Here is a 21,289-nt window from a genome sequence, read left to right as displayed (position 1 = left end):
TATTAACTCCTTCACCTAGTTCTTCACTTTTCTCTTAAATTTATATAGGAATCCTACAAGATGAACCCATGAGATTCTTGAGAAGTTTCAACGGAGCTGCTGCAAGAGGTAACTTCTATGCTTTAAAATTTTATTTTAAAGTGTTTCCTACTGTTAGTGGAAGCTATTGAACAAATGATCATAAATTACATTACATAAAACACCAACACCTTACAAAGCTCAAAGACAGACACTGTGAGAAAAAACTTAACATGCACACAAAATCATTAACACAAGTTAGGGTATAATAATGTATGGGTAATACTACTGGAGCTATCAAAACATTTGTGAAGGAAAAAAAGTGGACAGACCGAAGCTGCACGAGACCCACATTTTCACAATAGATATTATAGGTCCAAGCTGTGCATTTAGTTCCAAAAGGGTGTTATTTAAATAAGCAGCTAGGTAATTATTTGCTTCGTCATTACAGTCACAAGTGTTTCTCCAGGCACTATATTGGTATTACATCAGCAGCTTAGCAGTGAAATAGGAATCAATTTATTTCTTTGCAGATTATAATGGTACAGCAGCACGCACCTGCACCCCAGCTATCTCAGGAAAATTAAACTTAAAGTAAGTCTTGTTGCTACAAATCACGTAAGTTCATTATGGTCAGGAAATTCCACACCTGTTACTGCCCTCCACACTAGTCTGTTCTTTCTTTCCTGATTTCATGATTCCCTACCCATGTAATTAACATTCTGAAGATGATCATCAGTATGAACTATTAAAAAGGATGTTTTCTGGCCTTCAAAAGAAACAATAAAGAGCTGTTACAGGCTAGATACACATCCATTTGTCCTTAGAACTGAACAGGAATAATAAATTCTCTTTGTAGGCAAAAACAGCAGGAGGGGAAGTGAGGAACACAACTACTTCCTCCCGTTCCCCCCCTACCAAACAGAACACAGCTACTTACACACAAAGGAGATGATGCACAAGGAAGCTGTGTTGCTGAAAAGCAAGCCATCAGCTCTCCCTGAGGGACTGAACCAGCACTCGCTTATTTGGGGAATATCGCCTTGTCCCTGTAAAACAGGGCCTGGAGCAAAGCCAGTGTGCTGACTCAGTAATAAAAGTGCCTATTCCTGCACTAAGTTTTCCTCTTGTTAAACAACTAGTCATCTGGTTAAAACAGGAACTATTTCATTGAGAAATCCTCCCAACAGGAAGACACCATCAACTCCCACTCCAATTTTTGTATGGCAAGCTATTATTAAGGAAGGTGTGCAGACAAGGATTTGCAAGCTTGCACTACTATTTCAGGGTTGTGGCTTTTGTGTTTGTTTGGGTTTTTTTGTTTGTTTGTTTGTTTGTTTTTTCCTTTGCACTGAACTATTTTAAAACTTATCTCAAGGAAGCTTATGTTACCACCTGAAAGCTTAACCTACCCTTTTTAGATTAATATAAGTGCAGAGGCCAACCTAACCAAGTTCTGTTTTGTTTCTACAGGTTGAAGAAATGCTTACAGAGGTGTCTTTCAGTTCACAGATAGTATCCAAACCAGATAATTCAATGTAGTTGGTTTTTGCTGTAACATCTCAAAAAAAAAAACCAAACAAAAAAAAGGAAAAAAGATTGCTATCCTAATTCATGACTTGTTTTTCCTGTTCTCTGAATCCTAATCACACGAGTAAAGATATAATTCCTTCGTTACTTGCAACATTAGAAATGCTATTATTACATTCAGTCTGACCTTAATGCCTTGACATCACTGCAAACAAAAAGTCTTAAGTTCTTCATATTTGTTAAAGTATTCAGTAACTGATTAGTGAGAAAGATACAGATATAAAACACAGACTATCAGTCTTCTTTCTAGGTCCATTTCCCACAAATTATTCATGATAATGACACATAATAGCAAGTGCTGATAGAGTAGATTTCCTGTGGTTTGTACCTTCTTGAAGGTTAACGTTTTATATTCATGGAAAAAGAAGGACAACAATTAAATAACAGTGATACTTTTGACCTATACTTCAGGGATGGAGGAAAGCTGTTTTGCTAAAGAATAATGATGCATGTATTTCTTATGAAAATGAACTTCAATTATATCAAGTTTTTTCACTTAATTTTGTTCAAATAAGAAAATACTGTTTTTCACTTCTGCATAGCCTATTTTTTTCCTCACTGGCATATAGCTTATGTCTAGAAGATGAACTCATCATAGCATTTTCTAATTCTTTAATTAATAACCACTAAATCTTACTTCCCCAAATGGCTTTCAGTATAAAACATTTCCAAGCTACAAACCTTTCTTCCACTACCTCCAAAATATAAAGCCCATAAAACAATGTATTCAATCCTACCACAGCTGAAAATAATGTGTAGTACTTCTTCAAAACACAGTTCAAGTTGCATCAGTTTTCTTCACTTCTATTTCTGTACATGAAAAGCACAGATAACTTTAAAATCTCAAGTGCAGACCCACCATCCGTTGTGCCTTTGTCACTGAAGAACCTACGTCAACTTTATTTTTTAGTGCAATCCACAGAACAACAGCAACCTAGCATGAAGGACTACCAATGCACACGGGGAGGTAAAGGATGTGATTAAAATCACTGTTCATAAGATATTTAGGGATGGTGCTCAAAACTCCAGGCTTTATCAGACAGGAAGGAGCTACAAGTCAGTCTTACAAAGAGCAAAGAAGAGACAGCGCACGAGGACGTAAGCACGCGTGCCACCTTTTCCTAGCAGGAACAAAACTGTCCACATAGCACCTTGAATGTGAATTTTGGCTGGATGATGAAGAAATTGATTCCTACATTTTTATTTAGGGCACAATAGGATCTGTCACCAGCACAAACACAATTCTCAGTACTGCTTTTCTTTAAGCAAGCCTTTAACAAGACTTAAGGACTCCCATTTTTCAGCTCAGTAATAAACTGATAATCAAGCTAAAGAATGGCAAACGTCCGCAAAGCAAACAGCCAGAAAGCTCAAATATGGGCTTTTTAGACTGACGACACATATTCATTTAAGGTTTCTGCCTTTGCATTTTTTACTCTACATCTTTTGCAACTAAAATGAAAGACAAATTCTCATTTTGTCTTGAACTACCACACACTACCCCAAGAACCAAAAAGTAATTCTGCTTTTGTAACCACTGGAGTAGATACATCCACCACTTGTTCAAAAGTGGCTTTTGAAAAGGATCAGGGAAATTTTACGAGTAATTTTCATGTTTCAGAAGCATGTAATAAGTATTGCATCAATGTCCAACTAAGAAGTGCAGAAAACCTCATCTTTGAGGTACGTATAACACTATAGACCATCCTTCATCCCTTCACAAAACAGGACCAAGAAATACAATCCATCCCTAAGGCTACCTGAAATCCACATTTTACTGCTGGGTTCTATACCTTCTTCTGTGAATTTCAATGCAAAGTCTTTAATCACCTCATTTGCATATAAACACAGATCTGATCTGCAAAAACCAGTCGGGATTTGCCAGCCTTCAAGGAAGTCTGAAATTCCACACTGCAAACTGTTAGCTCCATGGCATTTCCTTAGGTTGGGGAGGGGTGGGGGTGGGGTGTGAAAGGTAGTATTTATACCAGAAGAAGGTTTTAAATAATTTCTGCAAGGCAAAATGTATTGCTATTGCAGGACTGAGGACCAAATGAAGCTCTTTGTGTGTAAAAGAAGTCTTTCTGCTTTAGGAGATGAGTAATGGTCACTCTGGGAAAAAAAAAAAAAATTAACCTTACCATGTTTTACTAACCCTAATCATCGGTTACAGTAAAGATCAAAGTAGTGGCTCTATACAGGTATTACGTTAGAAAGGAGAGACCTGCACATTCAAGTGGTTCATTCATAGACATCCAGGCTCCGAGAAACTATTTGTTCATGCTTGTGCAATCATACCACTACAGCATTTTTTCCACTCCTTTGACCTGTTCCAATGTGGTCCCAAACTGGCAATCCAGTCCTGCTTGCAATAAAGTCTGAACTAGTTCTGGCATACAATTCTTCCTCTCCTTCAAGGAGCGCAAAGGACACTGTTTAACAGAGAAGCACGGTAACTGAAGAGACAAAAATGCGTGCTGTGCAAAAATCTTGACACGCAGAGGAAAGTCCAAATTGGCTGGTGCACAGACACAAAAGATAACGAGAAAAATAGGAGAAATTTCTCCACTGACATGTATTTTTGGAACACTCATTTATAGGAAAATTGTACCCAGTAAATTAACAGGTTTCAGACTGAGAAAATAAAAGTTCTGGTGTTCAGTGTTCTCAGTTTGCACACATTTTAAACACATCAAATTACTTTTGGAAACTAAAATCTATCAGATTACTGTTAATCTGGAAATTTGTAACTGGACACTCTTGCACCTCATCAAAATTACCTGAAATGGAGGATAGATTATTCAGAATCAGAACATGACACCAAAAACTCATAAAACAACTAATCTACGGAGTGTCAGGAAAAGTTTGCTGAATACTATAAAGATAGGTAAAACTGTTTTTTTAAAAAAAAAAAAAAAGAAAAACCACACCGACAACAGTCTATTTGCTTCCTCAATATTTTTGGAGAGCAAATTCTAATTAACGAGTTCTCGCTATATTCTGTGGTAGAATATCTTGAGCATCTTTGAATGCCATTTTTCTTGGGGTTTTTGTTTTCAAAAGGCCTGAATAAACTGATTTGCATTAATAGGACAAACAGAATGCCAGTTACAGCCTGTTGGGAATAAAGCAGAACTGAAATTTTACTTTGCCAACCTGAACTGCACAGCAATGACTAAACCATGCCATTCAGGAGAGGAAATGCTGCTAAGAAGCTCCTGAAAATAAATAATAAAAAAATAATTAAAAAAAAAAGGAGACAGGACAGACACAAAATAACAAACAGAAAAGCAAAATAATCTGGGATCTGAAGAGGTAAGCATGAGTGCTTGGTTGGCATGCAGACATCAACAAAGGCGTAGGAAAAAAAACACTGTTCCAGAGGGTGACTCTTGCATTAGCAGTAAACAAGCAAAGTAGAAAAGCCTTCCTAGAAAAGTTATTCTATTAGAATCAACAATGAAACAATGAGATGTTATTAGGAATGGGGAAGAGTGGTTTGGTCTGTTTGCCTTTCCAAGTAAGGGGGGACGGGGGGTTTAAAATGAGGAAAGAAACCTGCAAGCTTGGAACAGGGGACATGTTGCTACATCTAATCAGTAAAACCATGCACTAAACACAGCAATCCCAAACACCATACTGAGTACATGAGAAGAGTGATGACAACAGTATGTCTAAGTGCAGTTCTTGTATTTAGCCAAAGAAAGCCACCCGATTTTTTTAAAAGCAGCGTGGTATTAGACAAAGTGGGTACCTGCTTGTTGTCGTGGTGGTGGTAATTTTTTTTCTTCCCAACAGCAATCTAAAGCATGAACTTCCTCGAGCCATGTAAAACAGCCATTTATATACCCAAAAGAATATGTCTTCTGCCTGTAGGAAGTTTACGTATGGAAGAGCAGTAGGTAGAAGTCCATTACCTGTAAAGTTTGTCTCCACAGAACTGCCCTTGTTTCTAACATCCCAGATAAGAAAAACAACAAAAATGATCCTACCAGCACATGCTTGGCTGATGTAATAAAATTCCTCTCTGCTACCATCTAGTCAGAAAGATTGCAAGAGAAACAGCAGCGTATCAGCATTAAAATTAGCATTAAAGCCCGGTCACAAATGCCTGTTTATTTCTGAAGCAATAAGAAGTAAATAAGGGTGAATGATAACAACCTCTTTTAAGTTGCATGTTCATAGTATTCCTAAATGCAAAACAAAATGAAAAGGCCCAAGATCTTAGAATTAGCAATTCAGAGTTGACAGTCATGAAAAAGCAGTAGAAATACTTGGACGCATATCACTACTGCCTTTCAGACAATAACTGATCTCTTCCAATACTGCATGATTCCCCCTACCTATCCCCAGGCAAAGGCTCCTCTATAAGCACGTGAGGAAGCTGAGCAAGGTGGACAATGGCCTTTAATGTACTATTCTTGAACTGACTTTTCTTAGCAGGGGTTCCCCTACATTGCAATTGGGACTGTCCAAAGATACCCACTGAGCTCCAGTGGAACCAAGTGCTGCATACCATACAGCATACAATCACAGAATCATTTGGGTTGGAAAAGATCTTTAAGACCATTGAGTCCAACTGTCAACCTAACACTGCCAAGTCCACCACTAACTCATGTCCCCAAGTGTCACATCTACACATTTTTGAAATCCCTCAGGCATGGTGACCCAATCACTCCCCTGAGCAGACTGTCCCAATGCTTGACAACCCTTTCAGTGAAAAAATTTTTCCTCATACCCAATCTAAACTTCCCCTGGCACAGCCTGAGGCCATTTCCTTTCATCCTATCACTTGTTACTTAGGAGAAGAGACTGACACCCACTTCTCCACAACCTCCTTTCAGGTGATAAGGTCTCCCTTGAGCCTCCTTTTCTCCAGACTAATCAACCCTTGTTCCCTCAGTGGCTCTTCAGAGGACTTGTCTTCTAGACCCTTCACCAGTTTCATTGCTCCAGCAGACACACTGTCACAGGGAAAAACAGTAAAGATTCCTATGCTTCATGTAATTAAGCAAGCACTGTAACAATGGGGCGAAAGCACTGTCTTTTCTTCTCACCTTCCCTCCCTCTCTTCTGCTTCTCCCCCTCACCCCTTTCCCCCTTTCTGTTGGGTGGCAGAAGATCCTCCGGGGATGACAGTCACAAATTGCAGATGAAAGCAACTCCACCCTTCTCAGCCTTATCTTCAGCCTTCAAACACCACATTGTGCCCTGAGGACTTCAGGCAGAGCTAAACTTCACCTTAGGCTCCCAGCCCTGGCTTTGGAAACAGCCTCTCCACGCTGCACATGGAGACACTTCTCCAGAGCCTTGCACAGAGTGAAGAATAAAGACAAAATCTATCTCCTTACAGGAAATAGCTCTAGCTCCCCAATAATACGCAAGAGACACTGCTGCTCCCAGATGACTGGGTAGAGTCTGTCAAGAGGGCTACCAGGCTTGCAGAGGAAGACTGGGACAGAACCAAGGCAGGATATAGCCATTCTGATTGAGAAGTACCCCCATCAGACCCACAAGATTTCCATCCCCCAGCACATGTCAAATAAAGGATTAAACAGAAGAGAAAAGGAACAAAAAAAAAAAAAAAAAAAACAGAACACCCCACACCAAACAAACCCCAAACCGAAAAACCACAAACGCAAACCTGCAAAGCAAATTAAAACTGCAGACTTTTAAAGCAATATTAAAGCAATTACTTAAGTGAATGCATTCTTCCAGTTCTCCCCAGTTCTTCAATCAAGTATTCAGCGCTGCCGAAATTTTTTTTTTCTGGTGTTCACTAGCACACTTACTAAATGACTAGAGTGGGTGTAGATATTCTTGGACACTGAAGTTGGTATCTCACACAGAGGGACAAAGTTGTAACATTTTCAGAAATCCATGCTTATTTAGCTTACTTTTTATTGCCAGTAATGGGGTTGGTGTATGTATTATTTACCATAACTACTTTCAAAACTATTTTTGTTTTCCATTCCATTACCCATGTTCTAACTCCTGCTTGGAAATAATACCAAAATGGAAGTTATATTTAACAGTGAGCAAATACTTTCGCAACAGAAGTTTATATAATCTTGCAATATACTGCAAGATTAAATAGAACAGCTAGAAATCACCAAAAAGTGAGCTGCTCTTATTCAACAAGAAAAAATGAAGCCTATAGCACACAGAGACAGGCAAATGATTATTTTAAGATGATGGGTTCTTCAACTTTGTTACATTTCCAAGACCCGTGTCTAACATAACTCAATAACAAGCTTGCTTCACAGCAGAACTACTGCACTTGAGAACAGGCTCGTATTAGCTGTGTTTTGAAAACTAAGCACAAAACAAACTAAAATCAATTTTCTTCCTCAGGTGGAATGGCAAATGTAATCTTCCTATTTTTCACTTACATCCGTACAGCCAACATCCTAAACACAGAAAATTATGCACGGTTGCTGAGATTTATTCACAATATAGTGATATTCTGAATAAAGTAATGTGTCATTTAATTCAGTTTCTCTTTATAACTGCAAGTACAACTCCAGAAGAGCCTGCCAGCAAGAAGTACAGCTTCACAGAAGCTAGCCATGTCATTAAACATTAGTCTAGGCAGCAAAAAGTATCTTGCAAAGAAATACGAGTAGCCTGTATTCATTTAGGTCTCATCCTACCTTGAATTCTCGAAGTTCAGTGCAAGCATCTTAGTTTTCAAATCCTCTCCTTGTAAGATATTACTGATAGGCAACAGCAGGTCCCTCTGCCAGCCCATCGTTAGTAAACATCCTTCTGGCAGTCAGGTGGCCCTCCCGAGCTTTGCGCCGCCATCCCCCAGCGCCGGCTGTACCAGTGCCCAGGCTGGTTTGATTGTGGAGCCCAGCTGGTCCCCCCCGGCAAGGACGGGGGTGCAGGAAGGTCAGGCACTGCGGAGCTGAAAGGAAGGGATTCCTTCTTCTGCCTTATAATGCCCAGGCCACACTAACTGATACAGCTGCTGTACAAAAATAAGTCAAAAAAAGTCACACAAGCAGCAGAATGAGATGAAAAACTGTACGCTCGAGGAAAAAGACATCTGGTCTGCAATGCAGTCACTGCAAATGAGAACCATGTATCCCATCTTACAAATGAATTTGTAAGATGACATTTTTCCTGCTTTTCTTATCTCGTAGAAAGTAAATTTGTTTAAATTTAAGTTACAATAGAACTAATTATGCTGGAAGAATAAAAGGAGTACAAGAGACACATCTTGCCAGAATCTAGATCAGATGCAGTGTGGGTTTTCCCAACTTTAACTTTAGATTTTCTGTTGTGTTTTTTAATTTAAATGTTTACTATTCTAGCTTGTAAAGCCATTTTCATGCACAGCACTATACAATACAGAACAGTTGGTTCAGATCAGCACTGCCAGGTGTTTTGTTTTGTTTTAATAATAACAACAACAACTATTCAGAAGTGGGATTTCCCAAGGAAATCCATTATCAATAACTATGGTTACTCACATGTTATGTCTCACCACTATACTAGCCCCTTTCTCCAGTAATAACCAAAGGTACAGAAAACAAATTAGGATTGAAGCTGCAGCTCTGAAAAAAATTCTCCCAGTGCCACAGAAGAATGCTCAAATGACTACAGTGGTCACTGCTTTTTAACTAAACATCCCAGAAAAGAGCCTGAGCATCCACATAGTAAAAGCACAACTACTGAAGCAGAGTTTATTCCCATTCTCCTCCTGGATTCATATATATACACACACTAAGGAAATACCCTTTCTTGCTGGAGGAAAAAACAACATCAACAAAACAACAAGCAAAAGGAAAAAAAAAAAAGACAGTAATTATATATCAGTTGCACTACAATGTCATTTACAGCTACACAAATTACTTTAGTTATTTATTACAAATCCTGGCTTCTGCAGTGCATCTGTGAAAGTGTATGGAATGGACTCACCTGGACATCCTACACAGTGCTTGGCCATTTCTGGATGCAAAGAACCTGAGGACAGAACTTGCTCTCCTCAAGTGAGAAGACATGGCCTTTTCAATGCTATCCTTTTTCTCTAGTTTTGTGTCCCTTTTAAGCTTTGACAGTAAGCCATGCACAGAATGAGGATAACTACTCCTGTTTATTCTTAAGATAGACAGAATACGATAAACAGGGTGAAAGCCAGCAATATGTTACCAAACAAAAACACATACAAAAATCAAGTAAATAAATGCTCAGTGTGAGGATTTAATTGCAACAATAGTACCACAGTACAGCCTTCCTCTCTTATATGTCCATATATATATATATTCCTTCACATTTTCACCATACATTCCTTTTTTTAATTTGATTTTCCTTCTCTGTCAGAATTTGCAAATGTTCCCTCAAGTACGCACTCCAGGTTGCCCAACCTGGGAAGAAAGAGTGAGAGAAAGAGGAAGGTATTTGGGCTTTTTACATCAATTTGTTTGATAATAGATGTTATTTGAACAAAGAAGAGATGACCTAAAAGCTGACTAATTAATGCAGAGCTCAGATGCATAGCAATATTCTGGTATCTGAAGTAAAAGGATTTATTCAAGCAATGTTACTTATTACATATAGTGCACATGAACAGACACACTCATTCCCACAACCCATCCAGATAACAATAGCCTGCAGCACAAGAGTATATCCTGCATGCTGAAAAATAAATGCCCAGTCACAGCACTGATTGTCCTCCAGTTACCAAGTTGAAGAGATGGCATCGTTCAAAAGAGTGATTGGTTCAACTCTGACAAACTGCACAGAAACAACAAAAGCAACTTACCAGCAAAGACACCCTTCAGTGGAGGGTACAGGGCCCTTCACAGTAGCTGTACATTCCCTATTAGAGGAAGTATTTGTGCAAGACTTCCATATTAGAGCACTAAATAGAAGATGTAATAAAATACCCATCTCTATCACAGGAAAGAGTTTCATCATCCTGAATCATGAAGCAAATCAGAGAGTAGTAGCCTCTTGCTAATACTTCTTCCATGCAGGTATTACAAGGGTGACTTTTTTGTCTTCCCATTTATTTTTCTTTAAAAAAAAAAAAAAAAAAAAAAAAAGAAAAGAAAAAGAAAAGGTGACCTTTTAGCAACACTGAACAGTAAACAGTATTTCTAATAAACCCTTGTTGCAATACAGCCAGATGGCAGCCTGCTTCTTCATTGTTATTTCCTCACAAAAATTGCTGCACATCAGTTTCATCGTCCAGCACTTTGGACACTTATTCCTGCCCCTCCAGGAACATCGCTCCCAGGCAGCTTTTTGAAGTTGTAATCAAACAAGAGAAGGCTCTCGAAGTAAGTTTACTGTGCCCGCAGCTTGTTTCAATTCATGGGACCTAGCCTTTCCAAGGTACTGTCTAAGGCTTGCCTTTCACAGGCCATCACTTATCAGTGGTAGCTCTTCCAATACTCTATTTGGGACGTAAAATTGGGCAAGACTGATTCACAGCTTTCTTGCTATTCCAATTACACCACTGGTGCACCAGGTCTCTGATGCTAACATGTATCTGTTAACGACTTAATTTGTAGTTTTGCTAGAAAAACAGCCATACTCCAAGAAGTCAGAAAAACAGCAGTAGGGATTACAGAACCAGAGAGTGGCATCTCCACATAATTAACCTCAATAGAGATAATTTTGTCCCTCACTACTTTCACATCCATAAGAGACTAAAGCATCACCAATAGACAGGAACACGTCAAAGGGAGTTTCAGGCGTTAATCTATTGCTAGCAAAAATTATTGACCCAGTGTGAAATACTGGTGCTTATCTCTATGGGAGCCAGCAAATTAATCTTTCACAATAGCCTGACAACTATGGGAAATGCACTGTGTATGCAAAAGCATGGCATGCGAACATCCCTTTCAATCACAGAGCTTAAAACAAAGCTGTATGTCAGACTTCACTAACACCATCCCAGACAACAATTATTTCCACATTTCATATCTTATTCTACAAAAGCTCTTAAAAGATACGGTCACCCCTCCCTACTCATACATCTTCTCTCTCTGGCAGACTAAAAGAACTACTACAAATAAACAACCACTAGGGCAAAGTCCTGCAAGGAAAAAGACTTGAAGTGCTGAAGGAAGCACCGATAACTCCTCCAGCAACCTAACAAAAAGGATACAGAGGTTATTTTTCCCTCATGTTCACCCTCAACAAGCCAAACAATAAACCACATCATGAACACCTCAAGCACTGCTTCTCCTTGCCTTCTGCCCCTCCATCCTTCCTGAACCTCAGTCAGCCACTCAGACAGCAGCAAATGTTTTGGACTATGCACACAGAAATGCAAAAAAAAGGAAGAAAGGCTGCAGGAGCAGCCCGCTTTCAGTGTCCAGACAATCTGCTTTAGCCACATTACGGAGACCAAACTGCCAGAAGCCTGCAAGAGCTGCTGCCTACTCCACAGTGCTTAACCTTCTGCTCCCCTCCAGCACAAGAGAAAAAGAGAAAAATCCTGGGACTTTCCAAGATTGTTGCTTACTTTCCACATGCATACCTCAGCGGTGTCACGAGACCTTAAATCCAGGTACACCATTTTAAAGTGCTAGGTTTCAGTGCTGTAAATTTACTAAAGGATAGAAAAGTACCACAAACAAAAGAGAGCAGTGGAAGAGGTTGTCCAATTCAACGAGCTCAACATACTTAGGTTATACCACAGTAATTGAGTGTATATAACAAATAAACACAAGGTGAGTCAGGTCAAACACACACATGTAAACACTTAGCTTACCCCAATTACAAAGTCAAACACTAATATAAACCCTTTGTGGTGTCCACACCGTCTACTCCCAAACTGACATCATCTGCACATTTTGTAAGCAGACTCCACTCCACCATCTAAATCACGGATGCCATTATTGACAAATCCAGGCACAGCGAGCTAGTAAGGGAACCTACTTCAAATGCCTTTCCAGGTGATCCTGAATCCCTATTAACTGCTCCACTGATCCATTTTTAATACTGCAGTACGGTGATTTAAGTAAGAGCCCATTTTAAAAAAAAAAAAAAAAAAAAAAAAAAACAACAAAAAGCACTACATGTATTACACTCAAAAGAACATCCTTCAAAACCTTATACACTCCAAGTTGTATCACTTCTACCCCTTCCCTCTCTTATGCAGTAATCCAGTTCATCTGTCAAGGAAGCAAACTAATTATCTTCATGTGATTTTTTCCCTGACAAATTCATGTTGGTTGGCTGTCTTCCCTTATCTCATTATCTTCTATGTGTTTATAAACTGCACCTTGACTTCTACTATTATCCATGTAGCTGCAGGTAAGTCATGTCACAGCTGGAAAGAAACTCAACACGGCCCCACAGAAAGCCCGACCGAATCAAATGTAGCAGGCTCAGGTCTGAAAGTTATATAACTACAGCAGCACTAAACCCAAGCTAATAAGCTCTGCCAGTTTTTGCATGTCCTTGGAACTGGAAGAACAGGATGCATAAAGTGCCAAGGAAGTATTTCCTACATAAGTATCAGAACAGCAGATCATGACACTAATAAGACAGTCTTCACAGATTCACAAAACAGTCTGCCTGAAACTAACTGCTTTTACTAAGTAAAGAGAGACACTAATGACAGAGGAGATGAGCCTTTAATAATTTTTTTATTCTTCATTAAGTAGAAAGTATTTTTAAAAAAATAAAATCTAAACACAATAGGATGAAGGGAACAAGGTATTTTCTATGAATGTAACAAGATGCGTATTTCTATCAGAACCAACTGTGGACAGATTTTTTTTTCATTAATGAATAAAACATTGGAGACTAAAGAAGCAGTCTAGAAGCAGAGCTAGAATGAAAGCATTGATGTTGAAATGCAGGATTTCATATGGAAGGATGTGTTTTGGGGTTTTTGTCTTTCTGTGTGCTTTTGTTACATTAGAAATGATACCTCCTCTTGAACATTTTACAACTCTCAGATTTATACTAGATAAGATAAAGATGATGAGAAGATACGAATAACTAAAGCTCTCTGTAAGAAATGGCACCACTTACAAAAACAGTCGTTAAGCTCTACACACTTCAAAGAGAGTGACGCCAACTAGCATCTCCTTGTACTAATGGGTCTTTTACCACTGGGTCACCTCTTCGCTTTCTGTGTCTGTGGTGCTGCAGAACTTTTTCCACCGTGGTTTTTTTTTCCTTTTTGTTCCAAAATGGTCTGTATGTTAATGGATGTCCTAGCAAAGCTTGGACATTACTCCTCAGCAGCCATACCACACATATCTATGCTTTTAAAGAAAGGTAACAAAGATTAGAAATCATTTTCAGTAACCAAACAAGTTTAATGGATTTTAACTCAACTGCTCCTATGGAAATTCACTTCTTTGCTTAGGAGCACTTCGACATGCCTACCTCTTCCCCCACCTGCTTCATCAAATTTTGCTTGCTCCATTCATTTTCATCAGCAAAACAAAGCATTACTGAATTTGATAGTTATATGAGCTTTTTTGACTCCACTACCTAAGAAGAAATCTATCCGGTGATAAATCCACTTAATCCTCTTTAGCTTTACAAAAAATGTGAAAGTAAACTAGATTGAATATTCTACTTGCAAGATCCTCTTGTAGGCCGTAATATTTGTAGCAGGACTATATAGCTATTGGGAAAAACACTCACAGCAAGCAGTCTACCCAGCTTGTACATAAGCTAAAGAAAATAGGATATAAAACTGAAATACAAGTTACTCGAGGCAAAAGTAGAGATAACATTGCCTTTGTGTGGATATAGACTGGACCTCTCCCAGCCTGTCATTCGACTGAAGAGCAAGACTATTTTTATCTCAAAGTAAAAATGAGAGACTTTAAAAACTCAAAAAATTAACACATATTATGATCTCATGTCTTACGATCATTCTCACCTTTTGGGTTTTTTTTAAACCTAGCAATTAAAACCTCCAAGTTTAATGCAGCTCAATTCTGAGCATGCATCGCACCATGCAACTTTCTGTGACCCACCCAGCTATTTCTAGAGCATCTACAAAGATAAACAAAGTCCTAAATTTTATTTGGGTAGAGGAATTTGAAACTGACTGTGTTCTGACAGTGCCTGAATTAACTCTGTGACAGGCAAATGAACTGCTTGACACAGAATTTAATAAAGAGTGTGCCAAATTACAAATCAAAAGGCAGTTTTTCTACAAAAGCTCTTAAGCATCCACATCACTAACCTCTACAGCATTCCCGGGATCAGGGCAAACAGCTTGAAGAAAACAGGGCCCATGCCTTTCCAAGGTTTCTCTTCAACATCAAAGCTGCTCTTTCACTAGGTAAAGTAAAAGGGGAAAAAAAAGTTAGAATATAAACGTGACAATAAAATCACAGAGCTTTCCCATTTTGAAGTGGAAGAGCAGTCACTCCTATGCCAACTAGACTTCCACAAACTTAAGAAATCTTTTAAATAGCTCCTGGAAAAGGAGATGTAGCAACCTAGAAATCGACACACAGCATTAAGCTTAAACAAGCACTGTCTTCCCAATTAAATAATACTCACTGAGAGCATATGAACTGCTAAAAGAGTTACTATAAAGTGCAAGCCCAGTAATTAATGCACTGACAGCCTGTGATCAGCAAAAGCATCCCTCTGAGGAGCTAAGTAATTTCTCATCATTACAGCAGGGGAATAAGAACTAAGCTGCATTGACCCCAACCCAGCCAAGCAACTGTGAAGCTACTGAATGCACCTAACTTTCCCTGGCCTCTCCCCTAGTTTTTCTGTCTCTTTTTTTTGGAGTTAAAAAATGCTTATCTTAGAATTTGCAAGTAAACACACACAAGCCAACAAGGGGCACCAAGTCTGAGCTCACTTCAGCATGACTCCATGAATCCATCACAACAAGATTCTCCAGCTAACCCAGGGCAGGTGGCAGAGGAAGCAAAAGCAGCACTATTCACTGTTGGACCTGGCAAACAGCTAAGTACCTTGGTGAAATGCTGAATCTTGGTTAATTGGCCATGAGATGGCAGATCATTATTTTACCTCTGATTCCCAGTCAGTCCCATTCAGCACTAGTAATTCAGGTGTTCCTACACTACGGTGCACTACACAGTACAGGCATATCCAAAGCAACTGGGAAAACTTTATAATACAACTCATATCATTTACTGGTTTATTATTTTGTACATTAAAAGGAGCAGGGGGGAAATGACACAGGTCAAAAAAAAGCAGCACAGTATCAGGTACCTTAGAAAGGCTTTGTGGGGGATGGCACTAATGCAATGAATGTGCTCAGAGAGATTTTGCAGCGCTTAATAACAATAAAACATTTAGTCACATTGCTGTATGCACTAAAAACTTGAGTAACTTGCTGGCAAGTGCAAGAGACGGCATTAACGGCTAAAGCAAAAAGTTATCTTCTAACTCCATCCTCCACAACCATAAAACCCTCTGCTACTCCTAGGACAGGGAAGGGAAGTAATAAAGTACACCGTTTGAGACTCTCGGGAGTTTTTAAACCACATTTATTTTGTTCTAAGACTAAGGGCCCTTGCCTGTTGAGTGAAGCCTGCTTTTAGAAAAAATACTATTTCTGAGCAACAAACTAGAACAACGGGACACGGGACAACAGGCTAATGAGTTCGATTTCCAGAGGGAACCATTCACCCAGGCACTTCAGGCACTCACCCCACTAGCACTCTCAACAGCATCTCTGCTACTTCAACTCACCTACCTCTCCTACCCCCATGCCACATGGCATCCACTTACAACTATTCTATCAGGAGATTAGCTCCAGCAACCCACCTGCTGTGGTCACCATAGCTAAAATAAACTAGCTAAACTCAGACCAGCAGATATCCTAGAATCCAGCCTGATGTGTATTGTTGCACCCATGCCCGTGATTTATGTGGTATCTTAGATGCTTCTTTGCCAGTGCAAAAGTCCAAGTTCATACCAGACCTGGGCGACATATCGCAGTCCCATGCTGCCACACAGAATCCTCAAGCCCAAAGAACCACCCTACAGTATCCTTGCCTTATTCAACATGATGTGCCCATGCAAAGTCTTCATCGTCCCTTCACTTTCATCTCATCATCATGCAAATGTTCACAGGGAAAAATAAGGAGTCAGCAATCAGTACCAAATACTGCATGTGTGCACAGCATGTAAAACAGTAGAAACTGGACTGCAAAACTCAGAAATGCAAGGAGTGAGCACTTTTAATCTTACCTCTACAGAAGCAAGTCTTTAAACTAAGAGGATAAACAAATGATTTGTTTGTCATAGGAACAGTTACTGGGACTAGCTTGGCAGTAAACATGAACACAAACAGGGATTTGTAGCTTCTGCTACTTTCAACTGCATTTCACTCTGTTAAGAACTTCATTATATCACCAACAACTTCTCAGGTTCAAAACAATAGATTTTTATTTTTAAATACAGACAACAGAAGACTCGGGTATTGGCTCTGTGATAACTAACAGAAGGATTTTGCTTCCACTAAAAGTAATTAAAGAATTACTTTCATTGAGTTAGGCTAAAGGTGTTATTAAATTAGTGTTGTTGAAATTATAAAGTTAAGCAAGCCTTTTTTGATCATATATTAGGCATATGGTTGGGCATTGTGGGGAGTTGGGCAAGCAATAGGATGGGGGGGTGGTCTGTGGTTAGGTATCAGGTAAAGGGGCACCTGGATGGGAGGGGTCGGGGAAGAATGGAAGCCAGCAGAGAAGGAAGCAAAGAACTGATGAAGAGGAACCTGGACTTCGCTGCCCCTCCCAAGCCCCCCGGAGGGCCATGGAAAAGTACTGAGAGAGAGAGAGAGAGACAGCCTCGGAGAAACAAAGAAAAAGGAGCTGCGCAGGTGTAAAGAGGAGAAAACCCGCCATTTTCACTTAACCGATGAAATCTCCTGGTTGCTCTATGACAAGAAGGCCCTGCTGGGGCGGGGCGCGCCATCGCGTCCAGCGCTGTAGTCTTTGCCTCACTGACTTTGTCCCTGAATAAAACATGTTTTTGATATACGTGAGCTTGTTTCTCACAGGCTCCAAATCAGATCAGACTGCAATTAAGCCAAACTTAATTAACACTTACTATATTTGCAAAGCTCAAATGACCAGTTACACTACAAGTACTCAAAACCCACAAGCTTACTTGAGCAGAAATCAAAGGGCAGTATCAGCACCTTCTTCAGCTAAAACTGCAAAAAACACCATTAGGAAGTGAAACCCTGAAGACAGCTTGAAACCCTTTCATATGTGTTACTTGGTCTAACAGAAACTAGGTGCAGTAAAAAGAATGAATGTTGTGGGAGCACCAAGGAACCATGTCTCTAACCAGGTCTTTTGGGACCCGAACCATCTAGTTTATCTATATTCCCACAGTGTACTTGGAATGACTTGCCCCCTGGTCTTGGTTCCCTTCCATTTATCCTACTTCCCTATTTTAAGTTTGTTAGGGTCACAATCGCTTCAGAAATACTTTATCAAAAGCATCTGCACAAAATGAGTTGTTTTGACTTGCAGTCTCAAAATCAATTAACACAAAGGGGCAGGAGGTGCTGTTTAAGCATAGTTAACGAGAACTAAATGCCTTCCCCGGTGCCAAAAATAATCCACTACTATTTTACTTACATCAACCAATCTTCAGTATGCCCAAACTTAAATTCTCCCTGCGATCATCAGCTGAGTTACCAAAAGCAGCTGCAAAGCCAACAGCACACCCTATTTATAACTATACCAATGAGAAAAAGGAAGATGTTTTCAACCTTGAATATCCCAAAAGACTGACATCCTCCAAAGAAACATAACTGACCTAAGTAACAAAGTAGCTTAGTTTTGATCCCACTGTCACAAACAGCAAAGCTCAGGAAGCACCTGAGACAGGTCAAGTGACATCGGTCTCCTCGCATCCCCCCCCCCAACCTAGCAAAGGCTCAGAAGCATCCCAAGCAGAAATGGCAGTTCGCGTACATCCTCCAACTATGCTACACTTGGACAAAAATCCTGCTGCAAGTTCTGAGAAAGGAGAATGGTTTCTGGTGAGTGCCAAAGGGGCAGCACAGCTTGGCTACCTCCCGCTTAACCAAGTCTCCACTGCAAAGGAGAAATGCCTCTGGGAAATACACTGGCATGTTAAATGCTGAAAACCAAACCTTTTCTGTTCAAGCTTGAGGAAAGGATTTATGTTCTCCAAACAATCAAGACTCAAATTTACCTTTCTTAGAATATTTCTGAGGGCATTCATCCTCTCTCCATCTGAACTAGGCTCCTGACCCTCCACAGGGACAACAGACCTCCTGGTGGCACGCAGGCACATAGGGGACTCCATGGCTGCACTGCCTACAGGCCTCCTGTCCCACCTTTGTCCACTGGAAGGGTGCAGAAAGAAATATAAGTTCACCCTGAATTAGACTGCACCTTTCCAGGCACACAGTGAGAAGACAGGCAGCACCCTGCTCTCTGGCTAATGGCTTTCCCACTTGCAGATCCCACGCTATCCAGAAGCTGCTGAAACTCATAATGGAAGAGAAGCATAGCAAAGAACCAAACTACCCATTTCATATTAGGTGTCCTCACGACCACTTCCAAAGCGTATCAAGTGGCAATTACCTGGTGATAAAGTAAATAACGAGTAACAAATATAACAAAGTTGCCATGTTCCCACTTGCTGTACAAAATAAATACCTTCAAGAATTCTCATCCACCAGAATACATCTGTGCTGATGTACGTACAGGCAGCATGTGATTCAGCAGACGCCAGCACAACTCAGCAGCCATGCTGCCCGCTCCCAGCTCTGAGTCACTTCATTTTCGTAACCCATCACTGAACTCTGGCAGCAGCTACATCTATTATTTTCCAGAAATCAAGTGTCATTCAGAAAACAAGTTGCAGTCACCAAAAACACCCCCACCCATGGCTTACATAAAGCTCCCTGCTGCACTCAAGGGCTTCCTTTGGTTCGGAGGTAGAACATGTAATTTGCAACTATTTTTTCAAAACATAATATTAGGGTGGCCAGCTTGAGCATGACCAATAAAAACATAAGAGACACTGTTACCATCAAGTGTAACAGACATTTTCTTTTCCAGACTGTCCCAAACTACAGGCATTTTTTGAAGAGTTTATTTATGTAGTTTGTATAACTACATAATAAAAAATATTTTTCCATCAGATAAATAAAAGATTTTTTTTAATCTGCAGAATATGTTTCATCAGCATATATTTTATAATAAATGGACTTTATTATTATAAACAACTTTTTGTTAAGAGAAAGGATAGTCAACTGAACTTTGACTACTGCTTATCCAAACATTCTTCTTCAGAATTGATGCTAATAAGTTTAAATCCATTTCTAGTAGTATGTATGTATGATTTGAATAATTTCTTTTAGCTGCCATTACTTCTTTGTCCTTGTCATTTAAATAGTTTGCTTGCTGTAACGTAAAAAGTTTGTACTCCTGCATCCCACTAGGTATTCCATCAGGAGTGTCAGTTAGGTCTCTATTTTTATTTCAACTGATATCTCAGTACTCCTAGGCACTATTTCAAGAGTTTAACAAATCAAATAGATTTTGATTGCTACCCTCACCAGACATCCCACAAAAAGTGCTGAATAACAAATCTCAGCAATCACAAACTACTTGGTTCATGCAATGAAGCAAACTGATGAAGTAACACCATAAAAATCTGCTTTTTTGTGCATCTCATTTCTGAAAAATAAATACAAATGCTATGCAGACTTTCAATTTAGCTGTGTTCCCTCACTTAAGATATTTTGCAAGTATTCTTCTGTGGATAAACTGTGTTTATCAAGTTTACACATACCATACTGGTGCCATCAGAATATAAAAAAAAAAATGAAAGCCCTAAAATAGCATCAGGTTTTTTCTGTGCTACACACCTATTCAGACCTAACCAGCCACTTTCCTACAAGTTTCTATGTTTTGCAAAGTTATAAAACTCATGTTATATCAGAGAGAAGTCGAGGAAGATATTACATACAAACAAAATGCACATCTGTGGGAGCTGAACAAGGCACTGATGTTGAAGCCCAAAAAAGTTATTGCTAGAAGTTACAGTAATTGAGTGCTAGCACTTACTCCACATCTGATAGAGATAAAATCCTGCTTCTAACTGTAAGAAAGCAAAGGGATCATACACATGACGTGACTCAAGATCAAGTCCTGCCTTTACTAGTAGAGATGTGTGCTTAGCATGCATTCTCTAGATCACTGGTACACTTTCAATGCACTACAAGTGACATGAAGACAAAGCCCATCTTTAGCCAGATGAGGCAAGAAGTCAGGACCATATATACCGGCAGGAGCTGGTATCTGTATTCACACTGTCTATAATGATGAGGAATAAGTTAGGTAACAATATATTTCTGCTGTACATAGAATTTGAAAGAAGGAATACAAATGTGGGCAGTAAGTTGTCTAAGCACCTCCAGCTATTTTAACACTAGGATCAGGTTGAAAGAGCCAGATGTTTCCCTCTGACAAAGAACCAACCTTAAAAACCTTCAGTTTCTGACTCCCTCCAAAGCCCTCATTCTTTATTGTTTCTTATTTGCTACTTCTACTAAACCAAGCTCTAGCACTGTAAACCAGAATGCAGGGACAAGTAAAACCACCACATCTGTTTTCTTCAATAAAGTTTACAACTTCTGCAAACTGGGTATTTTCTTCTCCTCACCAGTATTTCTGGATTCTTCTGCTTTTTGTTTTTTTTG

At 39.5% G+C, this 21,289-nt stretch overlaps 1 protein-coding gene across 7 annotated transcripts in view; it reads right to left on the bottom strand.

The window, feature by feature from the left end:
• The window catches only part of WDFY3 (WD repeat and FYVE domain containing 3), a 181,458-nt gene that overhangs the window by 129,653 nt on the left and 30,516 nt on the right, over window positions 1-21,289 (bottom strand). For 5 of the 7 annotated variants that reach the window (XM_042796404.1, XM_042796409.1, XM_042796408.1 and 2 more), the window contains exon 2: window positions 14,786-14,880. The exons of 1 other annotated variant lie outside the window; for it this stretch is intronic. The gene's annotated coding sequence lies outside the window, so the exon portion shown is untranslated. Of the gene's footprint in view, window positions 1-3,906; window positions 3,919-14,785; window positions 14,881-21,289 lie in introns of those variants that run through there. One more of the 7 variants, XM_042796406.1, reaches the window with a different exon arrangement.

This window comes from Tyto alba, unplaced genomic scaffold (assembly GCF_018691265.1).
Source record: "Tyto alba isolate M040663 unplaced genomic scaffold, T.alba_DEE_v4.0 Super-Scaffold_23, whole genome shotgun sequence".
Taxonomy (NCBI): domain Eukaryota; kingdom Metazoa; phylum Chordata; class Aves; order Strigiformes; family Tytonidae; genus Tyto; species Tyto alba.
Note: the sequence above shows the minus strand (reverse complement) of the source record. Positions and strands in the feature narration are given on the sequence as shown.